The 26,400-nt window shown below is 38.8% G+C and overlaps 1 protein-coding gene across 10 annotated transcripts in view; it reads left to right on the top strand.

Annotated features, from left to right (window-relative positions):
- Window positions 1-9,838: 9,838 nt before the first annotated feature.
- Window positions 9,839-26,400, top strand: part of pthlha (parathyroid hormone-like hormone a) — a 47,704-nt gene continuing 31,142 nt past the window's right edge. For 8 of the 10 annotated variants that reach the window (XM_051108268.1, XM_051108265.1, XM_051108263.1 and 5 more), the window contains exons 1-7: window positions 9,839-10,280; window positions 10,384-13,695; window positions 13,863-13,972; window positions 14,083-14,314; window positions 14,907-15,050; window positions 18,846-18,930; window positions 25,904-25,952. The gene's annotated coding sequence lies outside the window, so the exon portion shown is untranslated. The remainder of the gene's footprint in view (window positions 10,281-10,383; window positions 13,696-13,862; window positions 13,973-14,082; window positions 14,315-14,906; window positions 15,051-18,845; window positions 18,931-25,903; window positions 25,953-26,400) is intronic. The other 2 variants (XM_051108266.1, XM_051108261.1) reach the window with 2 other exon arrangements.

The raw sequence follows: 26,400 nt of genomic DNA, 5'->3' as shown, positions 1-26,400 counted from the left end.
CTATATAACATGCCATATTCTGTTTATCGTACATCTTCGTAGTCACTGAAAACTACATTGGCATTTTGAAATATGTATTTGTGCTCCTTTTTAACTTGAGAGACTGAAGACATAACGGCTTTCCAGTGAGCAAATCTAGTATGCATAGTTTTATGGTGATTTCTGGGAAATTCTCGGGAGCTAATGTTTCAGTGCACTGAAATGCTTTCTACTTAAGCTCATTGGAAATACATGCCTATATCTACATTTCTGCAAAGCTCAAAAAACTTTGAAATGAACAGTTGGAATGAACACTATATGCAGGAAAACTCTGACAACTTTTATTCCTTTTCACACTAAGTATGATTTACAGGCCATTGTTTCGATTAAGAAAGCCCAATTCTTGCAACAAAGTATCTAATATCAGTGTTTCAGAAACATTGCCACAAACACGTATTTTCAATGAGCCTAAGTTGAATGATTCTGACTAGGTGACAGTCTTATAAATGGTGTACATACTGAACTAGGGAGTAGATTGAGAGCAGCGGAAAGCCAAGTGGAACCATAATGCATTAATCTGCTGATGCAGTGACATTCTTACCTGTGCGCCAGGTGTGTTCCTCTCATGTCATGCTGCAGTATCCTCTGCAGCTGTGAATGCATGGATGTGTGTGTGTGGCATAACCGCTCTATAATCTATGAAGGCGCCACGCTCTGGTTCCCCAGTGACCTGGTTTTGGCACTACTTCTGTCTGCCTCCCCTAACTATTGGCCTAATTAATCACTAGCAAGATATATTACACAACAAGCAGGAGTAAAGGGAGCGCAGACATTGAGACACTTGTTCATTTGTCCTGCTCTGAGCTTCGCCAGAAATAAAACCCTGCGTTTCTGAGACGAGGGTCCTGAGAAAAGCCTCGCCGATGACTGCTGCCATCACCCACCTTTGGTTGGCACCCACCAGTAATTGGCAATTACTGTGCTTAGAATTAAAGCAAACAAGAATAATTGGCAGGCGTTGCACTAGGCAGAACAAGACAGGGAGACTGAGACTGTGTGAGGCTGAGAGAGAGAGACCTCCCTCAAAATGAGAATCAGAGGAACCGGGCCAAAGGCAGTAAGACTTGTGGCCGTCTCGGTGGTTCTGTGGCCTCGCTGTCTGCAGTCATTTCCACTTAAAATCAGATATAAAGTGTACAACCATAGCAACTACAACACAACTAAGAACCAAGAAATCTCTTGACAATTTAGCAGTTATTTGAAAATTAGGACAGATCAATTAATCAGAAACATAAAATCTGCATGTAATGCTACAGGTGTAGCCAATACAGAAGATAATAAAAATACATACTGCTATTTTATTTATGCATTATATAATGTATATATATTTTATATCTCATTAAGATGGTGTTGCATTATGATATAATGCATTGTTACTTCTGCATTATTTTGTGTCACCTTCGCTTCGCTTTGCTTGCTTATTTATTTTTATTAACAAAAACCCAAAATTTATATTTTTAGCCACTGTAAGGATCCATTATTAAAACCTCACGCTGAAAGAAGTGCCTCTGCACCTTACTCCTGATTTCTCTCAACACAGGGACAAGAGAGATGTTGGTAAACAAATGGGAAAACAAATTCAGATATTTCACTGTGTATTTAAAAGTAATGCTTTACTTTACTAGTTACTTGGAAAAGTAATCTGATTATGTAGCTTGTGTTACTTCGCCACCACATACGAAGCTTTTCAAGTTAGAATTAGTTAGAATTAAGTTTAAGTTTAGAATTAAGTTTTAAACATTTATATTGCACTTAGTGTACAGTTGCACATAATTAAAAAAAAAGTTACAATTGGATACATTGTACACTGCACAGTAAGTAGTGCACTATTAATACAGTAACTTCAAGTGAGGAACATGTGGTCCATTGTTCTGTCTCTGTTTGATAAAATCATAAATCACACACTTAATCAGCCAATAAAGTTGAGCTTGAGGACACTTCAGCTGACTCTGACACCAGGCCAGAACGTTACGGGAAATCCATCACTTGATTGTCATGACTTACGCATCGGATGCTTTTGGGAATTGTAGCAAAAGACAATGGCAGTAAAAGTTGTCTCTTCACATCCAGAGCTGGAACCTGCATGTAACACGCAGACACAATCTAATACGCACACAGTTGTTGTCGTTCAGTAAGCGGCTGGCTTGCTGTGTGGTCTAGAATGTGTTTTCGGTAAAAGCACATTTACACAGAGCAACAGAAAACAGGAACTCACTTGAGTCACCGATTGGTGTCAGAATGTACGTACTGTAACTGGTGGAGACGGTGCTGTTAAGGAGATGGGTTAGACAAGTAAAACGGAGCTTATTTTTAGAGGAGCTTCAGGGTGGTACCGCTCAGCAGGATTCCTGGAGGATGACTGACTAATAACCCACATCAGACTCGGTGCGACAGACACAGCTCAACCCACGGCGTAGACCGTGCAGCCATGTTTACAGAGATGAAGGGAGAATGGTCTTCTACAGCAGTGACAACACTCGGGCCTGGAATTCCCCGGCATACCACAGCCTGACCACAGTCTTACAGCCTGCACATCAACACACAAACCGTGAACATGCGTGTGCTGAACGCTCGTCTAGCCTTCTCTACCACAGGCAGGGTCGTTAATGCTAATCGAATCCAAATTTTCTCACTCTCTCCTGTCTGTTTGTGTAAACAAGCGTCCACCTACAGGGGATTAGATGGCAAGCTGTGTGGTTTCAATAACATGTGTAGGAAAAGCCGTTAAAAAGTAGGTCCACCCAAAGCGGGCGACCAAGCTATTCCCTTTTGGTGGCCTTTATGAGGGCACTAAAGAAATAACAAAGCACCACAGGACTAACAGAGCAGCGTTTGCAGTATCTGTCCAGTTCAGCTCAGGTTTACACTTTAACGGATGCCTACTTTAGAGGAAGGCTTCAGATTTAGTATGAATGTGTTATTTATTCCCTTTTCCCTTTTTTTTGTTCAATCTGTGGGTGTGGGTATTTTTCTTTGCTCCGTGAGGCATCTTCTTTTGCAAGGTTTGAGAAACTTAAGCCTACCACAGAGCTCACAGAGAAAAACATTTATGTGTTCGCATGAAAACAAGCTTAAGTAGGTGTTTGGTTCATTTTGGATCATATCACTGGTAGCAGTCTTGATGGTAATGCATTACAAGTAACCAAAGTTATGTAATCAGATTACTTTTTTTCTAGGTACCTAGTGAAGTAACTTTTTTTAAACATTACTTTTACATTTACAGGGAAATATCTGAGTTACTTTTTTAAATAAGTAATGACAGCTTTCCTGTCCCTGTGTTAAGAAAATTAGGGAGTGAGGTGCAGATGCACTTCCTTCAGCATGAGGCTTATTTCTTTCACTTTTCGTGTGAAAAGTGCCTTTACAGTTGCCAAAATACAACTTTTGGGTTTTTTGTTATTGAAAATAAATAAGCAAGCCTTGCCCACATGACAAAAAGAAATGCAAATGTAACACAATGCATTACTTTCCATAAAAAGTAACTAAGTAATGCATTTAGTTACTTTTTAATAGACTAACACAATATTGTAATGCATTCCATTTAAAAGCAACTTGTCCAAACATTGGCTGGTAGGTACTCCACTTTACCTTCGAAGAAAGGCTTTTTTGTATTGTGAAGGTCTGATTTTCTTAAACGTGTAATGGCAATTTCCACCTCATTCTTCTTGTAGTGACCTTCATAATCATACATGACATCATCCTTTGTCATTTCCTGACTATAAACATTCTCAGGAAGAATACCAGACATATATGCAATAAGAACATCTGCGAGCAGTCATTACCTACTGATCATACAACCCTTCCCATTATGTTCTACTTCAGTGGCTTTGTATTAAATTACAGAATCAGGGCCGATAAACATATGGACGAAGATCTGATTCATCAGTTACTTTTCCAGAGCCAGCAATGTGTGGAGCTTCTTTCCATGCTGGAGAGATTAATGCACATCCTCACAGACAGGAATTCCAGGTAGCGCTATAGCGCATTATCCTGTATAATTTGGAAGTCTTAACGTCCGTATGTACAGAATGATTGTTAGCGTTTCTACAGGATGCCTGCTGGGCCTTGAACTTTCCAAAAATTCCTCAACTCACCTTCACATAATTTCCGCTCGTACTGGCTTCTGAAGGCACTTCTAAGGCATTAATGCTCTTTACAAGCACCGTTAACGGCTTCTCTGGCTCCCGCCTGCTGTTCTGGAGGAAATACACGGCAGCTAGAGACAAAATGACAAAGCTTTCACAAAAATCCAGGTGTTCTCCCGACAAGGGGGAACTCTAGAAACTGAGCTGTTTTGAATTGTAATCTTACAGTTTAATTGCAGTATATGAGATTGCATAAATTGTATTTGCATGTATGCATTCCAAAAAGTTTGAATGATCAAATTTACAAAGATCTTAGCAATTAACATGTGTGTTTGTTAATTATATATTTGAATCATTTGAATTTCAGTTTAAAATCCATTCTGAAAAATTTTACAGATTTCCTTCCAAAATGAACATGGAAATTGGCCTGCAAATTCTGTTTAGACGTGCACATCATTTACATCACAAATGTGTTCCAGTGATTTTTCATTCAAGCTCAAAACTGGACTCAGCGAAGATCCCGGCTAAATAAAATCATTATTTCCACGTATAAATGTCCCTGCATTTCCCCTTCGTCCATGGAACTGATTTGTCTTTGAAAACAATGAGCTCACATTCGCTGGCTTCTGTGCTGATGAAGAGGTGCGGGAAACTGGGCCAGTGAGCTTCTGCACACAGAGGTGCTTCTCAAAGAAAGATTTGTGTACAGAACTTAATTACAAATCCCATGATTTCATCTTTAGCGTCACCTATCAGGTTGCTTAACTCTTCTTTTCCCTTCTGAAGCAGCCAGCTGGCATACAGCACTCATTTTCTGCGACTTAAGATTATCTGAATAGATGTGTGGATTTTTTTTTTCTTGAATCATTCTGTGGAATCAACAATAGATTATTGTGCATTTCCACAGAAACTTAGGCTTGGCTCACTTTATAGCGGTATGTTCTTAGCCTATGGGAAATGAAAATAACTAGAAACAGAAAGAACTGGCTGATTGGCTTTTACAAAAGCCTCACTGCAAAAGGAAAAATGCAGTGAAATATGTTATAAAGTATTTAAGGAGGATAACCAAACTTCATCTGTCTGTGAATTATGACCACAATTCCACAGGCATCTCCATTCCACAGACAGACTACTGCTGCGATTCCTTGTTGGTTGGCTTTTCTTCTCTTAATTTTTCTCGTTCAACCCAAAACAATTTGTACTACAAAATAGACGTGGGTGTGTACAGGCTTCCATTTTTATAAGACTGGAGTCATTAGTCTGCATTGTTTTGTCTTTGGAGTTTCATGTAATTCATTTCAGCCTTTCTGTAGGTAGTGCATGGTTTCTTTCTCCTAATGTACTTCGCTACACTAAATGTTAATAACAAAAAAGTATTCTGAGAAATTAAGTCAGAATTGCAAGATATAAACTTGCATTTGTGACTTTTTTTCATAGATTTACGTTTATAACTCACAGTTTTGATTTACAATTCCAAGTTATAAAGTTAGAATTGTGAGATAAAACTTTCAACTGTAAGACAAAAAAGTATTTTTTTCCTCAGAATTGGGCTTTGTAACACGCAATAACAAGTTTATACCTCAAAATTATGAGAAAAGAAGTTTGAATTGCAAGAAAAAAGTCAGAATTGTGAGATATAACCGGAAATTGCCTGTTGATGTCTTGCAGTTCTGACTTTATAATAAGTTTATATCATGCAGTTCTGAAATGTAAACTTGCCATTATGAGAAAAAAAAAAGATAAAAAGTCACAATTAATTTGTGTGTGTGTGTGTGTGTGTGTCAGAAACAAGCTTCCATAAACATATTTTAAGAAAATATCAGATTTTGTAATTTACTTATACTGAACAGAGAAGTTTTATATGGCACAGAAATGCATATTTTATTTGGATGACAATACTACATATATTTGTACAAGCACCGTTTTTTCTTTTGTGTTCCACAGAAAAAAGAAAGTCATACAAGTTTGGATCGCCATGAGTGTGAATAAACGATGACACAGTGGTCATTTCTGAGTGAACTATTCCTTAAAGTTAGTAACATTGCTACTTTTAGTTCCTCTCCAAGACTGAATTGGTAGTATGATCGAACTTAGAAACTAGACCCGTTAAAATATGTCTTTGACGTCAGTGTAGTAAACTATAAAAAGAAAAAAATCTTGAATGAAAAACATATTATGCTGGCCAGCTTAACCAGTGACCACTAAAGAGCCCCTTTGCTTGCTGGTGAAATGCCAGACCAAAGCCCTTTCAGTAAAGACACAAGAAAAGAAAAGAGACAGAAAGTGAGAGAAAGTAGGTTCTAGTGAAGTGCGTCACCTTGTGGGCTGGGCGACACCCTTCCGTAGGGACGGTTGCATCATCGCAGTTTACCGCATCATCAAAGCGATGCGTCTCCACTCAGTAGCATAAGCGTGGGAGTATCCGCAGTATGAATAAAGCAAACAAGCACCATCCGCCGTTATATCATCAGAACAAAGCCCTGGTGGCCACAAACACAGCTTTACCTTCCATATTTACAGTAAGACCAAAGTTTTACGCACGTTTTTAGCCTAAGGAGAAAAATACACAGTGTATTTGGGTCGCTGGGTTTTATACTTAGCAACCGCTGCACAGCTGGCAGTCATGACATTTTTGATATGCGTTTAAACGTCAGTAGCAAAACAAACAATGTGTTTTCGTAACACAGGAACAGACATTAGTCTCCGACATCTAAAATGCATTTGGGACTCACGCCGGAACTGAATAACAAGAGAAGTACAGGCAGTACGGATCAGTTGATGGAATGTCTTGTTTGCGAGCTGCAGTTTTTGGGTGGTGCCGGTTGCATGGTGGCTCCAGCAGCGCTGGCGCTGATCTCCTTTTGTAAGTCCCGTTACTCCCAATATCACTGCAGCCAATTTCCTTGTATCCCTCTGGAGCGGCTAAGTTGCCTCCGCTTCTCTCTGTAAATGTGAGTGTTATGAGAGCACCGGTTTTTTGAGACCCACATCAAAGAGTTTTGCCATATCAAAGTGTTACAGCATGTTCTTTAGACCCACTCCAACAGTTCTTCAATAAACCAGTGATATTCAGTAAGCAGTACAGATTCCTGTCTACAGTGGATGTCACATACTTTTTAAAGTAATGCATTACAATATTGTGTGTGTAAAAGTAACTAATTGCATTACTTTACACGGATTAATAACAAAAAACCCGAAAGTTATATTTTTGGCAGCTGTAAGGATGCTTTCACACCAAAAGTGAATTTAATAAGCCTCAGACTAAAGGAAGTGCGTCTGTACCTCACTGCCAGTTTCACTCAACACTGGAACAGGAGAGCTGTCAGTGAATAAATGGGAAAACACACTAACATGCGTTACTTATTTAAAAAAAAATAAGTCGGATATTTTGTTATACATTTAAAAGTAATGCATTACTAGTTACCTGAAAAAAGTAATCTGATTAGGCAACTCATGTTCCTCGTAATACATTGCCCCCAACACTGTAAATGAATAGCGTGAGGTCAATAAACGTCTCGTCATGGTTATTGTGGACGTCACTGAGGCTCATCAAACACAGTAGAGAGGGTACAACTCAATAAAGCTGCTCTAGAACCAGCCTGTTCCTTTATTTGTTGTCTCAATTTGTTTTGGGGCTGCTTCACCATGTCTTCTGGTTGGCCTCAGCAGGGCTGTTAACACACAGCACATTTTACATGCTGCCATTAAAAGCCGCACTCTTTAAATCCCCGGCTTATTTTTAGCTTGTCTCTGTTCTGGGAAGAAAAAAAGGGAGAAAGTGGTTTGAATGCAGACTGGAGTTCATCTCCTCCAACTGTCCCGCGCCAGCTTAAATAACGCCTGTAAAAGCTCCGACTGAATCATACAAATTTGAGACATTTGCTGTCTGAAAATGGCAGTTTGATAGAGTGCTTTTCGGTTAACATTTCTAATGCCTGTAAGAACATGCGAGCAGCAAATACTCAATGAATCATGTTGACGTCAGAACAACGCAGTGCTAATATCCTGCTAACCCTACACAACACCGCATATTATTCCAACATCACTCCGTGGGAGGTCAATCAGAGCCATTACATAATACACATGCAGAGTATTATAAACTTGAACACAGTGTGAGCATTGTCAAGTGTTTTCTCTAAGGTCATAATGAAAAGCAGAATTGAAGTCAACTGAAAAATGAAGGCAATTGATGTCAGTTTGGTTGGTGTGAAAGCAGATTTTTGAATTTGTGCAAAGTTTTTGTGAAAAGGTGGTCTTGGGTACAGTTTGTGTGAACTCTGTAGGCCTGTATCGGAAGTCTCATGAGAAAAGTCTCACAAATGTTGTAAATACTAATGCAATTATAATGCTATGAAAAAAAGAATCAGTTCTTGGAAGTTATTGTTTTGCAACACTGAACCACAAAGACTATTTGACACTGATCTATAGAAAAAAATATTGTTTCATGCCAAAGCAAAAATTATGTTTATTAAACAAAATAATATGTATTCACCCCCTTAAAATCAGAATTTGCACATTGGGCAGCAACTGCATCAATTCAGGCCATGCAATTCTTCCTCATTCTTTCCAAAACTTTGCAAAAAAAAAAAAAAAAAAAAATCATCAAAGCCATTACTTTGGATTTTATGTCTATATTGGTCACTTCAGTGATTTGTACTTTCACTTTTAAGAATTTTTTTGTGTTGAACTTTGGGAAAAAATGGCCAATTTAAAGAGATCGTGATTTACTGCTATAGAACAACAGAACACGGAAAAGGAGGTGAACAATTTTATCGGCACTGTATTTTAGAGCTGATTTGTTGCCGTTCAACCCTGGGGCTGAGCTGGAGTTGGTTATGGCACTATTTACTGAGGAAATTAAATAAAACTCTGCAGTTGTTTCCAGTAGTGAATTCATTTGGCTAAACTCAGATCAATCTGTGAATAAGATAAACTAAAAATATAACCCAGCTATGCTGTGAGCTGGGAACTCCAAGTCCTGCTCATATTTCTTTCTCTTTGAATATCCGTTTTCACTTCAAATTCACATTTAGGTAAGGAACATGGGTTGTTTTTATGCAATGTGACATTAGATGTGTTGTGTTTTGGTTATTGTAGCATCACGATGATCTCTTCTATTGGGTCACTTTTCACTGACTAAAATGTTCCTAAGGCATGTTTATTGGAGAACAGTTTACACATTTTTCATGAAACAATGCGTTGAACTACCTCCTTATACCATCAGGTATCTTTCTTACAAACACCCCAAATACCTCTACTTAGAGTGTCCATAGCAATTCAGAAAAAAAACATAGTGAAGTGATATTAGTTTGCCAGTGCTTGGTCACTATAACTTTAGAACAGGCGTCAGTATGTTTCCACACCTTACATACACAGTAGTCCATCTAAGTCTCTGCACAGATTTCTCATTTCTGAGAAATACTATCTTAAATCAGAAAAGCCAGGGGACAAGGAGCATGGGAGCTCCTTTGAAACCAGGAGAAGTTTTGGCCGCCCGCTGCTCTAGAAATTGAGAGGAAAGGATTACGAGATTAGTACTAACAGGATGCAGTAAATTCTCATTATGCTATTTGGAGAGAAAAGGGCAGAAAATGTCAGACAGCTCTTGAGTAGTCAAGAGAGAATACCAAATATTTACACACACGCATACGCCAACACACACACAAACACTGTTGGACGGGCAAGCGTAGAATATGTCAGGCCTTTCTGGAGGGGCTGCGGCGGGGGGAACCGTCCTGCCGTTTTTTTGGAAAGCGTACGTGAAAGCTGCAGTGTTGGAGTTTTGGTCTTTAAGTGCAAGAGAGAGAAACTCATCTGGATTTGGCCTGGGGAAGAAGTTAAGTATTAGTCTACTTTAAAAATATGCATGCTGTACCTGGAGGATACAGACAAATAGACATCCAGAACAGTTTATGGATGTGCCTGAATACAGTTTGCTGCTCATATTTACGGAACTGTTTTTGTCTTTCAGTTATTTTTGCTGTGCTTACCTTTTTTTGTATTTTAGAAATCGACTACAGTAAATGAACTGCCTGCCCATTCCCAGAATTCTTTCACTCTCCACAAAGACGTTTTAAAACAATTTACAGCCACAGAGAGTCGCAACAAGGAAGCTTGTAGCTGCAGTTGAGGATCTGTTTCACCATACAGAGGATGGTATTGTCATTAAAACAGTACTTGAGCCTGCCTCCTCAAAATGAAACATCTCACAGGTAGATCTTCAAGTACTTTAAACTCGCTCTCTTAATTCTTTTGCCAGGCATCTCATTGGGCCCACAGTCACCACGGATCTCGGCGGCTTCATTAAGGCGAATCAGCTGTTCTCGAAAGCACTGTAGCTGCATGCATTTTCCACGCAGCTTCCTTAAAATACGCCCTGTGCATGCCCAGCGGGCTTCAGCATCTAGTGGCTTGATAGATATACCATAATCCTTGTAAAATGATATGAGATGGAAAGTTTTCCGAATTTTGCACTCCGAACGAAATCAAGAAAACGTCAAAAAAATAGCCATTTCGTAAATCACCTCCTCCCCTGAAAAACGAATGCGATGGCTGACTCGCTGGAGAGAATTTACAGTAGGAAACATCAGGGAAACTAATATCTGGCTGTCAAACAGATTTAACATTCAAAAACAAAACATCAATTGTCCACTGAAAGTAGAGACGGGTTCCCTTCTTGATTCCCATGGACATGGACTAACCGAATGGTCGCTGACCGCTGGACTTTGGACACGGTTGGCCTTTGGAGTGCTGAGGCTTTCACCAGACCTACAATTGAAAACAAGGTACACTCTCAGAAAAACTGTGCAAAAAAATATACCTTTAGGGGTGCAAAACTTGACACTGGGGCTGTACTCTTAAAGGGACACATTTGTACCTAACCCCGTAAAGGGTTCAAAATAGTGCCATAAGAGTACATATGTGACCCTGGACCACAAAACCAGTCATAAGTCCCAGGGGTATATTTGTAGCAATACCCAAAAATACATTGTATGGGTCAAACCCTTATGACTGGTTTTGTGGTCACATATTACCAATGTTGGGGGTAACACATTACAAGTAACGTGAGTCACAAAATAGATTACTTTTAAAAAGTAACTAGTAAAGTAACGCATTACTTTTTAAATACGAGTTACTTTATCAAAAAAGTAAATAAGCCCAGGTGATGTAATGCATTGCATTCCATAAAAAGTAACTAAGTAACACAATCAGTTACTTTTATTGGAGTAACACAGTATTGTAATGCATTACTTTTAAAAGTAACTCTGCATACCACTACTCTAAGGAACTATTACGTATTCTTTAGGGGTATAGAAGGTACAAAGGTGTCGCTCTGAGGCAGTGACAAGCTGTTGTACTCCTAAAGGTATCATTTTTGCACATTTTTTCTGACGGTGCAGAGTTAGTCCACAGAAAGTTCCCCAGTTTGTCTTAAGGCCAATTTTACAGTGTAAGGCATTTGCACAGTCAGGCTACCAGAGAGAAAAAAATGCTGAAGCACATCACACAAACAGCAATCAGCTACATAGCTTTCAGGAAACGGCGAGAAAGCAGATCTAAACGGCAGTCGCGGTAGCAAAGTTTTACAGTGACCACACAGACTGCAAAAGCACACTGAATCAAATATATACAGACACAGAGCCGTAGAGGGGGGCGTGCATATATTTTGCTCGGATTGCTGAATGGATTTATTTCCTTGGCCTGACTTCTATGATTCACCAGACAGAAATGTGGCATTTCAACAGCTACACACATACACCTTTTCATATTAACCTGCTGGTAAAGACATTGGACCGTTAGAAGTGCTCTTAATGTTTTCTATGAACTGCTTCCAGAGGGTAAAATAATCATGCCATCACATGTTCACATTAAAGTGCACTTAAAGAAGTAGAACAAAACCAGATTTGCCTCAGTGAGCTCAGAGAGGTCTATGATGGAGAGTTATCCTTTAGCATTGCCATTTATCTCAAAGGCAATTGCTCGGCTGGACCAAGTAGACAACCTGAACCTTGCCGTCTTTGCTCGAGGATGCTCAGGTGTGAGAACTGTTGAGTAGAGATGAAAATGTTGACCGTTTTAGACTACACTTGCTCATCATTTGACATTTTGGTATTAAACAAAGCAGAATGTGGTAGTTTATGCCAGTCCAGTCCATCTCATCAGTCTTATTCCAGTGTAAAGAAGAATAAAGCCCTACACTGTGGTGGTAACCGTTTCTTAACTGTTGGGGAAACGCTTCATCAATGCCGCAGCAATTAAAGTTCTCCCATATGGAAAGGCCGTTTAGCTAATTAAATAAGCTGAGTGAGTGAGCGGTTGAGTGCATCAAGGCTTATATGACCTCTTGGCTTCTGAGCTGGAGAAGTTTTTTGCAACGCGTCCAAAGAAAGCCAACGACGACCAGTCGGCATTTGACTTGAATGACAACACAAACCCAAGCAAGAACAACACTCGCCGGGTCAGCGACTGCTAGGAAAACAACTGACTCCATGCAACCAATTTTTCAGCTCCTCAAAGGATGATGGGATACAGGAGAAGGCTCTGAAAGCCAGAGTCACAGCAGGAACGAGCAGGAAACCGAACCTGTGGCTCTCATTAGGAGACTTTCCCGGGCTCTCAGACGCACGCCCGTGTCCATGTCTCCTCATTACTATCTTCTCACTCACTCGTTCAAGTTCCTCATCCATTCGCTGACATTTATTACAGGTCATTCTCACTGCACCCAGTCAGGAAGGCATGTTGTTTAGGAATAATATTTCTTACTTGTGTATAATTTGGAGTAAATACTCAGCTTCAGCTAATAGCTGTTTTGCACTGCAAAAACTCCTAATTCAAATTACGGAATGCAAATGTGATACGAGCGGTCGCAAGGAGGATCGTAAATATGGCAGCAAAGCTGGTGTCCAAAAAAGTGTGTTTATTTAGAGCAGAAACATTTTTATGAGCATAAAAACAAAGGTTAAGTCTAAAAATGAGAACAACTAGGTACTAAAACAGCACCAATTCCCTTCTAAACAAATGAGGCCGGCGCTATAATAACCTTGTTATGCTCTTTATCCGTTCACTAGTTCAAATTGGAACATACCATTTTTATAAAATAAACTCTTGCCTCACAATATGATTAATACATGAAATTTAAGAACAAGAAAATACAATAAGGCTGGATAAAACAAAACATATTTGCACAGACATTTTCATAAATTACCTAAAATGAGCACTTCACCGCAAGTTTGCAATTCTTAATGCCACTCCCTCTCAACTAGAACAGGAAATATATGCCAGAACACCCCACGCAAATATTATAAAATTAACAAAAACAGTGGTAACACAATAAAAACAGTGATGGAAGACAACTTAGAGGTCACTGATTCCAATTGGTACTGGTCTTTTTTTCTCCCTTGGTCTTATACTACACATAAAATGGATATTTTTAGATTCAATACCAACAAATTTACTCCTGTTGTTAGTGGTTTGTGCTCTTGGCTACTGGATTGCACTGGTCTGCCGCAAGATTTCTCCTCACCACGGGCCAGCAGCGTCTTGGACGGAGACGTTTCGTGCCGTTACCATTGTGAGTTTGTGCCTAATGTTTGAGGCCCTGCTGTTGTCCTTGCTCTATATCACCATATAATGGGTTTTTCGTCATCTTGTGTGACTGATATTGGTCAAAAATACAATTGATTTCTAATACTTGAATGAAGAAAAACAATTAAGTGCACCTTTAACATTTCAACACAGGTAATATGGGTCAACCACAGGCAGGAGTAAATGCTGAATCAAGATTCGCAGTCGGATCTGTCTCCTGTCGTTTATCGATCTGCAGTGGTTGGCAACATGGTTTCACCCGTGTGAGTATATGGTTACAACACCCTTAACTGCAGCCATTATGGGTCGAGGACTTGTTGAATAATGAATCATATTTTCCATGGTGGGGACCCGTCTGCTGTTCTGACCACAGGGATTATGGATGAAGCTTGAACGTCCTTCATCAGGTATCCAGCGGCACTGTTCTCATCAGGAGGGTGTTAATCTTTAACGGCGCTGTCTGTGAGGAGACAACCACCGGGGAGACGTCTGTCGGGTCCTTCAGAGCCACAGGCACCTAACAGGATTCCTCTGACTCTCTTTTATTGTGCGCTCAAGTAACTCAAACCTTTCCTGAGGAGCTAAACTGTTTTCAATAAGACGAGGTACAGTTTACAGCACCTATGTGACACTGAGACATAATTACATGTTAATACTCATTTAGTTACTCAAAAGCAACATAAACATTTATGCAAACCCAAGCAGACACACAAATGCACATAATGGACAAAAATTCATAAATGCATCAGAGTCAGATTCAAATAAACCAATGCAACCAACAACGATCGCTCGCCTCCAAAGATTAAATTCTTGTCGAGAATAATTAAGAAAAGAGTCAGAACAATGTCAGTTTCAACTGAATTATGACTGTTTACTATTGTAGCAGAATTGAATTGCACGCATATTTTTTCAAAAAGTATGTTGAAACGTGTTTAATCAAGTAAAATCGGTATGTTTATCACCTCTTTGAACTGATATCTTGGTACCATTTGGGCTGCTTAAAACTGTAAGTAGTAAAAACAACATTGACTTAGCCTACATTATATGTGCAAAAAAAAAAAAAAAAAATCCTGAGAATTATTTCAAAATATCTTTTTGTTGTTGTTTTTTGTTTTTTGTTTTTTGTTTTTTGTTTTTTTTTTTTTTTTGAATGACCTGGCAAATCAACTCCCTGTATTTTTCTATTTTCAATGAAAGGTGGTGTATGCCTGATGAGCCCATCATTGAACAAATGTACCACAACTGCCATTCTAGTCTACCAGAAGATAGGGTTACACCTGTTCTATCCCAGCATTCCTTGAAGTCATCATGTTCTGATCACAGTGAATGGGATAATCTTTGGTTGGTATAATCTAAAGGGATAATTTACTAGTAAATTAACAGCAAATTGGATTTAATAGTGAATGACTACAAATTATTTTTTTGAAGCTGCAAATAAAAGATTATTGGAGTACTTTTTATCAGAAAACTACATGCCATTTTCTGGGGGGATTATATAGGAAATTTACTAGCAATTGTTGAATGAAAATGGCTTCAAAATAAATCCTACACCAAATTTTATTCCGTCTAGGTTTGTTTTGGACAATAGCCGCAATGTAGTAAACCGACCCTGTTCACTTAAACAGAGAAAATCCATATTTGTCAGAAGTCTGAAAAATCGACATCTATGTGCATAAATGTTGTCTTTGCTTTCCCCGCCGCAAACACAGTTATTACTGAATAAAAACAGCTTTCACGTTCACCACTGTATATACAACATCAATATAAGGTTGAACCCTAACAAGCTACATTAACAAATACAAAGAGGGCTATTAATCGCCCACGGCTCTGCTCTCGGGAGCTCTGTGGGATGCAGACACCGCCCCTGGTTAACCAAACTTTCCAGCGGCCACACTGGCTGAACCGCAGGGCTAGAGGACTGCAGCCACTGTAGTGAGCCCATGATGCTGTGCGTAAAACTGTCACACTGAGTTTAACTCTCCCAGAAGACTCTCCTTCGGCCTTAGATGGCAATGGAGGCTATTGCCGTGAAGTCTCAATTGAAATATGTATGATTGTATATAATCGGTGTGTTAAACACCCCAGATATCTGTTTGGACTTCTTAAAATTGTAAGCAGTAAAAACATTATGGGACCCCACAAATTTTCATTGTATGTTAAAAAAAAAAAAAAAAAAAAAAAAAAATCTAATCTAATTTTGTGTTTCAGAGAAAAATGACAGCTATATAGGTTTGGAATGACATAATGGTGTTTTTTTTTTTTTTTTGTAAAGTTAGATAAAGTAGATAAAGCTTTAGATAAAGCTTTAATCTTCTCATGATATATATGCTCATTTCATGATATAGTCTAACAAAAAGTCACTTTAAATAATAATAATCATCATTTTTTTGTCTATAACATATTTGAACATTTCTATTAAAAAAATTAAAATTAAATTCTTTATAGTTCAAAAAGGTTCTTTTGATAATATAAATGTTCTTCACACACAAAAAAAATAGTTCTTTTAAGAAATGATCACTGAAAGGTTCTTTTTGGAATAGCACTTGTATGACATCACTGCAAATACCCCATTTTAGATTTAGATTTTTTGAAGTGTTGTTGCAATTCTTGCCCTTCATGTTTGTTTGCAGCCTCTCTCTCTCTCTTTCTCCCCATTGGAGTGATTTCACTGCTCTGGCGCTGTTTCCCCTCTCCATAAGGGCCCACACAGTCACAGCGAATGACACTTTTACACTCTCATTGGCCAAAAAGAACAAGACACAGTACTACACTAAGCTTTCCTTATTGGGGGAGGTGGCGGCGTACAAAAAAAAGGACGAACGTAGACTTTTTTAATTGAAAAGTGCATGCATTTTTCTAAGGTGGACAAGCGTTGCGAGGACTTTGCAGACATTTATTTGACATGTCACGTCATGCGGTTTGATGCCAAGTCCCTCTGTTTGAACTCACTGCCATTTCCACACTGCGCTTATTCATTTGTGAAATAATTGCTACGACCTTCAAGGGTTTTCTTTGGCCCACCTGGAAATATGTATTTTTTTCACCCGATCTCGGTTCTAATTAACAAGCCTGTAAGGGCTTTGCAAGCTTTTTTTGCAGGACATACTTACTTTAATAGAGTTCTGTCGTAATGGCTCCGTGTGAGGTTTGGTGATGTGTCCTGTATATGTGCGTGTTTGTGTATTTTAGTCATCACAGAACGCTCCGGTTCTCCCCTGGATATTTTGCTCTCGTTCACCTCTTAAAATAAAGATGAATATGCTATCCGTGATTTCTATTTTTGGCGTTGAAAAAATAACTACACAAAAGGCTATTTACAGTACACACAGTATTTGGTTTAAGTTTGTTTAGACTCTGTTTGCTTCCAGCCAAAGTGCAGAGTACACTAATGCATTACTGCGGCAGACAGATGCATGTGTTCAGCTTACCGCCTCTGTTTATTTACCCCTCAGCTGTTTTAAATGGACAGCATTCAGCACAGAGGGGCTACATAAGGGTGATTCTCACCTGAATCAAAATCTGAAAGCCCAGAAAAATGTCTGGGTCATATTTTACCCCAAAGTCAAAAGAAAAAAATAATGCATTTTAATAATAAATTATGTTGCATAAAAAGAATGAAGCCTGTTCTTAGGACCATAGCTGGCATCAATACGTCTCAGAAAAAAAAAAAATGCAGAAATGAAATTACAGGTTCCATTGGCACAATATAACATCTAGTCTTTTCTTTTAGATTTTAGGTGAAATATGATCTGAACATGTTCATGACAGCTTTCATGAGATTCATCCATGACCTCTGACCCCAGCGAGTACGATCTGGATTGTGAGAGCTGGTGTGAATGGCAGGAGTCGATCAGAGATGCTATAAAGCACAAGAGCAGACACTGCAGATAGATTATCCGTTATGCGCTCGACCCATGATTCCCATAAACCTGAGCCCGGTTACTGCAGTCTCAGGGCTAGAGGAATGGCTTAGGATTGCCAGTAGACGTGAATGTAAAAACGACGAAATTGGAGGTCATATAATGTGAGCTTTGTCCATTAAACCCTGGCCTCATAAATACTTCCATGTCCACACGTTGTGAAAAACACTCAATGGAGTCTAGACAAAAGGCAATCAGTGCAGTTGGAGCCACTGAGCTGCCCTGATCCGCGCTAATGGAATCTCCATAGTCAACGAAACTGCAGTGCTGCCACCCTTCATGAAGAACAGCTGTGCCCTGCATACTTAAACACAAGGCTGTGTGATGCGCCGGCCGCTTATGATCTGTCTGATGGAAATTAAAAACACAATATCTTTATTTGTTTCTCTGAGACAGCAATGAAAAGAAGGAACACGTTAATTGTGAAAAATAATGATTCACACACCCTCACATTGTTTCAAACCGGTATGACTTAAGACCCATTCACACCATAACGATAGTAAATATTGATTTTATTAAAAATCATTCTAAATGTAAAATAAAATTCACACCACAACTGTAACATTGATGGCACAGAGATTAATATAATAAGACTTGATTCAAATTTTTATAAAAGCAAAAAAATAACTTCCCTATTTAGTACTGTTGTCTTGTTTTCCAGTACAAATATTTAAACATTCTTAAATCAAGAATCAAGCAAAATGGCTTGGTATTGGTATTTTCTGGAAAAAATTAAACGTTTGCTTAAACCAAGAACAAATATCTGCCAGTGCGGTCAGAAAAATAAACTAAATTCAAAAAGAAAGCAAGAATTTATTTATTTACATTTATTCTTGTTTTAAGCATTCAGTAAACATTTCATTTTGATAGATTTTTCAGAAAACAAGACTTAATGTTATGAGTCATTTTGCTTTTCAAGTAAATGTATCTGGATTTATGAATATTTAGATATCTGTATTGGAAAAATACTGGCAAAGTCATTAAATAAATATGCGTCCAGTTCAAATATACACAAATTAGATTTTAACAGCTTTGATGTAGTGTAAGATTATCGCTCAAAAATGACTCAAATTCAGTCTGTTCAGTCTTTACACTAAACTATCATATGGCCTTTGAAATATAGCACGCAGGTTTTATTTCGCTAGTAATCTCACACGTGATGTCTCAAACTGTTTTTTCTCATCAACTGACCCAATTGTTTTTTATTTCTTCCAAGGAGACACATTTGAGACAAACCTGATATCTGACACCATGAAAGAGCAACCGCTAAGCCATAAAATGCACTACTAGCCACAGTAAAGGTAAGTATGCGCATGATGTAATGGGAAAGTTTCCAGCATTAGGGTGTGTGTGCGTTTGTGTGCTCGTGCTCAGGTGTATATTATGATGTCAGAGCAGGTGTGGCGCTCTCATAGTGTGCATGTGGTGAGATACGGCTCATTTCCACAGCATTCATCAGTCATGCACATTCAGAGAAAGAGAGAGACTCCACAGAGGGTCTTTCAGTCGTGTAGGGCATCTCGGGTGTGATGCAGTAAGGTAAACACGGTGAAGAGTGTAAACATCTTTCAGCTGTAATTGCTGGTCTACCACTCAGACCTCACGCAAGCACACACAAACATACACACACATGCAAACACGGGCACAAATGTTCTGTGTGTGGTTACGTGGCGTACTCGGCGTAATCCATTTACAGATGCACACACACCTGCTGCCAGGTGCTGAGTGGGCAATACGTGGGCAATCTGTACCTGCTTGTGTGCATGTGTGTGGTCAAAATCTGAACAGGTTGTGATTAAGCAGTCATTGCTGATGAGCGTTGGGTCAAAATAAGACTGAAAAACCACCAAACTCATGTGTGTTTCCCAAAACTATGGTCGCACGTTCCATCGTTACCAGTGTTGTGGGGTAAGTAATGCAAGTTGCGCAATTAGATTACTTTTTAAAATAAGTAACGCAAGTTACTTTATTTTCCCATTCAATTAGCTCTCCTGTCCCCGTGTTGAGAGGGGAAGGCACTTGCTTTAGCCTGAGGCTTATTAATTTCACTTTTAGTCTCAAAGGGTCCAGTTGCCAAAAATATAACTTTTGGGTTTTTCGTTATTAAAAATAAATAAGCAAACCTAGCTAAGGTGACAAAAAGTAATGCAGAAGTAACATAATGCATTACTTTCCATAAAACAAATAATGCAATTAGTTACTTTTTTATGGAGTAAGGCAATTTTGTAATGCATTACTTTTAAAAGTAACATTCTCAGAACTGATCATTACCAAGATAGTTTAACGATTTAATGTTTCCCAAATCGAACATGTGCAAACAGCATCACAAAGTTTTGTGGTTGGACCTACAGTTCTTGATCTGTGGTGAGAAGCATTGTTTCTAGTTAGTATGACATATGGGGCCAGATTTACCACACAGGGCAAATTAGCAGGAGAGCGCAATCCTATAAAAACACAGATGGGAGTTGAAAGTTCTGCTGGTGATCTACTGACAATGTGCACATTAATGAACGCACGTGCATTGCATTTGCAAGCAATGACCAACACAATTTACAAAGAGCAGCGCAAATTAATGAGCAGAGCCGATTTTAATCAGGTTCAAAGAAATATAATAAATTAATGTGTTAATACATGCTTTTCTGGGCATTAAATAATAGCACAAATATGCAATTCTGAGAAATAAAGTCAGCATTGTGAGATATAAGCATGATTGTAAGATTTTTTTTACCCCCTTCGAATTGGACTTCATAAATCAATAAATCACAATTCTTAGTGTATATATCACGCTATTCTCGCAATTGCGAGAAAAAAGTTGGAATTTTTATCTCTCAATTCTGACTTTTCTCGCAATTGTGAGTTTATATCCAGGAATTCTGACTTTTTAACTCTCAACTGCAATTCAGAATAGTGAGGTGCAAACCCTCAGTTGCAAAAAAAGTCAAAATTGTGAGATAAAAAGCACTTTGTTTTTTATTCATTGCCCAAAACTGGATTCTAGATTGAACTACAATGCTGTGGCAAACTGTGGCAGTTTTACTGGACAGTGAAAAGTCAGCAGCAGATTCAGCTTCGTTTTAGCGCATGATGGAGGGGAAATACTTTAACTGTATCCAATCAAACACTCTGGCCAATCCAATTATGTAGTTACAGAGGTAGCTCAGGTGCGGCTCTCAGCCCTGGTCTAAGCTGGAGAAAATAAACCAGCTCCTGGTTTGTGGTTTCCATGTGCGCACGAGGAAGAGGAGCCCTGCGCTTTTGCTCCAAGCAGAAAAATGGCTGAGAAGATCACAAGAAAAGCCTCTGTCAATAAACACCAGAGACCAGGCCACAGAAACAACCCCCAGAGACGATGAACGGATACGTTCACCAAAGCCGTGGTCCTTGGCTGCCGTCACGTCCATCTCACCTGAACGTTCTTGAAGCTTTTAGACAAGCGGCCTTATATATGCTATATGAAATAAAGCCATGCTCTCCGAGAGTTCTTCAAGGTTGTCCACATCTAGTTTGGTAGACCTGCGTCAGAAATGGGTTTACACGCAAGATCAGATCTGGGCGCTTTTCCAGAAACAAATGAAGACCTTGGCTAAAAGATTGAGTTGCTGCTTACAAAGCCTTTCTAGTTATCACAAAATTATGTCCAGTCCTCTAGCGAAAACAGTCAGACCTTGTCCAGATTGTCAGTTCATTCAGTCAAGACGTTTTAAAAGCCACAACTATTACCAGCTGGTGCTTTTTGTTTGTCTTCAGCTGATTGTGAAATCAAAATTGACTATTATTTACCTTATTAATACTTACTGTTGGTCTTCATGATCGTTCACCAAAATGTACTAACCTCTGAAAGAACTTTTCTATTCAGCTAATGGCAATTAAAGAGGTTCACATTGACAATGATTTGCCAAGTGACTAAACACCATTCATTTTCAATGCTGCATGTAATCCAACCTTTCCAACTCTTTGCAAGAATTGCAAAAAGCAGTACATTTGCAAATAAAAACCAAGACAAAATATTAACATTAGGATACAAGTAGAGCATGTAGAGCACTTAACCTTGAAAATGGGTTGCCAATTTTCAGTTGCAAAGTTATTAAGCTACTATTGCACAAAAGGCATACTTTTGAAATACAAAATATAAGCATGGGGAATATATGTAAATGCTTTTGAGGGTGAACTTGGTTGCAAATGTTGTAGATTTTAACCTTTGTGCTGGACTGAAATATAATTTGGTGTTCCTGGTCAAAAATGTTCCACCTTTTAAAAATGTCTCCAAGATTTGGTGATAACACAAAAAATGTATAAGCATTTTTTTGTAGGCCAGTTACTTTTGACTGGGAACACCACAAATGTAACAAGTTGGGGGAAAAATACCACAAAAGTACAAAAAATATCCAATTTTTGAGGGAGAAGTTATTATATAGTATTATACAGGGTTAACCTGTCAAATTCAGTAAAAAATCTCAATCAAATACATTTCATTTACACATTTATTGTTCTCAAAATCATACAAAAGACACTTCAGACAGTCTCAAGAACTTCAGAAGTTTGATTCATTGCAGTGCAGTGCTCATGATATCTGTTTTACTCAGAAAACAATCCCCATATTCTATGAAGAGCCACGACATTTAGAAAATGTAGGTTACTCTAAAGCACAAACACATTTTTTGGGAACCAAAGAGCCTGTAATGGTGTCTAGATGAGCTCGCTGGCAGGCGGCTTTGGGTAAACAGCTCTGTCTGGCCTGGGTGAGACTGAGCAGTGTTGCCCTCACTCAGCACTCGTTTAGCTAATTAAAGCAGTGCTGGTTGCCAGCAGGACAAACAGTATCAGCCTGTACCACACAGGAAAGACTTCACACACTGCTTGAGAACATTAGCAGATTTCTAGAGAACATCACAGACTGGTTATGGAGTGTGTAGTATGCAAGTATGGAGCTGTAGTATGCAAGATATGTTTGGAATATATAGGGTAAATCGAGAGTATGTGGTTTTCAAAAAAATGTTTATTGATTGGTTGATTGCAGTGTAGAGGATATTTGGGTGCACTTAAAGTATATAGTGTACATCAGAGGTGTGTAGGTGTCCTTAGGAGTGTGTAAGGTGAAATGGAAAACGTGTGAAGTTTGTCTGGTTTGAGTAGGAGTTGTTTAGGGTGCGGCTGACCATTATGATGCTTTTCAATTGGAAGTTCTTGTATCTGTTTGTGTGAATTGTTTTCTAGAACTTCAAGAGAGAGTCTCACAAGTATAGGCTTTCAGTTTCAACATGGCTGAACCCAGCAGCAGGAAAACTTCAGGTTAAAGGTTGTGAAGGTGTGTAATCGCTCTTCTCTCATCGAGGGAAAAGTGTTGTGTCCTTTCCCTGTTATCTGTCACTGGCAAAGATTCTTTCATTTCCTCTCAAAGTCTCCATTTACACACCAGCAGGAAAAAATAAATCTTTCAGAGAGTGCATACACCAGAAGCACATTTTAAAATACTAACATTTATTTCTGAAAGTTATAATTTATCCTCAAAAATATGCAGCCGTTCCAAAAACATCAGAGAAATCAAATTATTTCGGTGCTCCAAAAGTAATGTTCTCTGTCCGGTGCAGATTCGCTCTGCCAGGCGTAAAAAGAAAAAGCTGATTACAAGAAAGCCTGGAATGAGAGCTTTTTTGCTTTTGTTGCCAGTTGCATTTCCTCAGTTAACGGATCTGTATGCACATCCAATGTTGGATCAAAATATGATTTTTTTTTATTTTTGCATGGCAAAATTATATTATCTAGTGTCAAAACATTCCCAAAAACAATGATTTGATTTAGTAAATGCCAATTTGCTGCTGTGCAATTAAGAGCAATCTAAAGAACTCTGGGGCGTTTCATTTAAAATAATTACACAATGTAATGATCTTTATGAATGCTGGGAAATGCTTGGCCTGACTTTGCAGATGATTGTCAGCACATCATCATAGCGGGGTTGATTTTGGACGCTGCTCGCAAAGAACAGCCTTCTATCGCAGTTTGTGGCGCTTTCGCTGATTTACGTGGAAATCTGGAGTGGAGCGAAACCAAAACAATGGTTGATGTTTCAATAATGTTGACTCAGAAAGTAACCCAAGCATGAGATAAATATACCAGCTGGATGAGTTCATTATTTTAATTTCTGTGTAGAGAAACGTGAAATTTACCAGGTGAGAGAAAAGCAGCATCATTGTCTCTGAGAGAGAATCCGAATTATAGGATAAAGATAATGTCTGAGAACTACACGCAGAGCAATCCAACGACTTTCGCCAGTTTACAGTAGATGGCTGTGGGAAAACAGTCATTTTCAGGCAAAGACGTGGGAATGAAATGCAGTCCTGGCACGATGGCAGAATCTGAGGCAACGTCGCTCAGAAGCCTAAAGTGTTGAAAGCTGGAAACGACAGTGGTTTGGACGTTTGTTTGGGTTTATTTTAATAAGATAAAGCCATTTTAACTGTAGACAGATTGTCTGCTGTGAATGTCACCACATGACCTTTAGGTGTTTCTCATATTAGTTATTAAATCTTGCTGTCTAACTTGTCCTGCTCTGTTTGTGCAATGCACATGAATGATGCCTCCTATAATACAGCCTTTTGTATGCCTGCTTTTCCTACATTATCTTCACTGTCAAGGGTGCAACACCCTAATATCATGCCAGTGAGTTTTGCATGGGCAAGTACCACGTAAATGTTCATTTTCAACATAAAAAGCTAGTTTTTATCACCTCTTGCAAAATAGAAGCAAGTCAAAGGTGAAATACGAGGACAGGTGAAGAAAAGTCAATCCATGGCTAAAAAAGCAATAGTGATCGCAATTGATGTAGTGAAACGCTGATACTCTGAAAAGTATGAAGGCGCTGGGCCATTTAGTGCTTTGAAAACAAATAAAGAACTGTAAAATCAATCCTTTTTGAGACTGGAAGCCAAAGCTAGTGTAATGTGCTTGCTCTGACTGGCTTTTGTTAATAACCTGGCTGCAGTTTCGCACAAGCTGCACTCTGTCTGTTTTTTTGGGCAGTTACATAAAAAGTGCATTACAGAAGTCAAAGTGAGAGAAGACAAAGGCATATGTCTGCTTTTTTTTGCATGTTGCAGTGGGTCTGTTGCAGAAATTTCCCTTCTAGAGGAAGGTTTTTGAGAAATGACGACAACAAAGGACATTTTTTTCCCTTTCCCTATTATTTAGTCTGTATCTGTTGCACAGACCAGGGCACTAGGGCCAAGGTCATGGGTTTGATTCCCAAAGAATGCATGAACTGATAAAATGCAATTGAATGCAACGCAAGAGGATAAAAGCATCTGCCGAATGCAGAAATGTAAATGTAAATGTATTACCTTCCATAAACATTGCATGTTCTTCAATGACACATGTTTTAATCTTAAACTGTTACAAAGTGTACTCTGCTAAATCATTTGACCCTGACATTAATTGAGAGACTCCATGGAATATTTAAGTATCTGAGGAGAAGTATAGACTGCAATACAATTACCAAAGATGTATAAATACTGTCAGACAGTTAAACAGCTCAGTCCAGCTGAAAAGGACCAGCTGAGTGTAATTCTAGGCCTCCTAAAAGACCCCAGAATATTCTCATTTGTAACAGAATCAGAGTGTAATTTATAAATATGACAGTGTACCAAATGCTCTGTTAATTTTAATTTAGCATGTCAACGAAACAAGACATGATCTGTGAGTAGTGGACGTCAGTGGTTTGTGTTTAGTGTAGACACATGCATGAATACAAAGTCAGTCACATTCAAATATTCCTGGAAATCTTGCAGACGGAGAGCTTCGCTCCGTTGCACAATGAGAAGTGTGGAGTTGGATGCTCTTGGAGGGACTGGAAGCGATATTCAGGAGAGAAGTCAGTGGCGTGGATCATTTCTCTATCTGCTAATGATCTTGACAACTGACTTGCTCATTTGTTTTCTGCCTTGTCTTTGGATTTGAAACTGCTGGTGGAAAAGTGAAGGCTGAACTATAAATTGGCTAGATATACAGTAGCTGGACAGCTTGCGTTTTTCCAGGGTTTAGTGCGAACAGAAGCAGTGTTCTCAGGGTAGCACAAGGACCTTGCTATGATTTTGAAAGAAAAATATCCTAATAAAAGAACCTACTGCAATCTTTGCGTCAAACGTTTCATTAGATGTACTTTGAATGCAAACTCGTCCAGCGACGCAACCTTGATTTCATCGGTTTTATTCGGCAACACAAGTTGCATTCTCAGCTTTATGAAAAACATTAGCTCATACTTGCTTACGATTTCTCTTTCAGGGCAACTTCTGTCATAACAGAGAAACAGTTTGACGATCTTGCTGAGCAGGTGAGTTCAATTTGATGTTTATAGGAGCTACTCGAATAACACATCTTGTTTAATTTGAACGGTTAAATGAGACTTGTGAACCGAGGTTTGTTACCACTAACAATGTGCTCGCAAAGCCTTTCGAGTTTCTGGCCTTGTGCATGATTATAAATGGATTTAAAAAGGTCAGATTCCTGTTTAAAACTTAATATTGGACTTGCTGACGTTAGTTCTTTTTCACTGTAAACTGATGTCTTAAAATATACAGTATGTGCTTTTGTGGATTGGTCAAAACATCAAAGAAACAGTTCACCCAAAAGTGAAAATTTGCTGTTCACTTACCCCCCCTTCAGATCATCCAAGATGTTTGTGACGTTTTTCTTGAGTGGAACAGTAAAGAAGAGTTTTAGCTGAAACCGTGGCTCTTGGTGAAGTCTGCTTCAATAAAGCACATTAGGCAACACAAAAT

This window comes from Labeo rohita, chromosome 4, assembly GCF_022985175.1.
Source record: "Labeo rohita strain BAU-BD-2019 chromosome 4, IGBB_LRoh.1.0, whole genome shotgun sequence".
Taxonomy (NCBI): Eukaryota; Metazoa; Chordata; class Actinopteri; order Cypriniformes; family Cyprinidae; genus Labeo; species Labeo rohita.
This window is presented reverse-complemented; position numbering and strand designations above follow the sequence as displayed.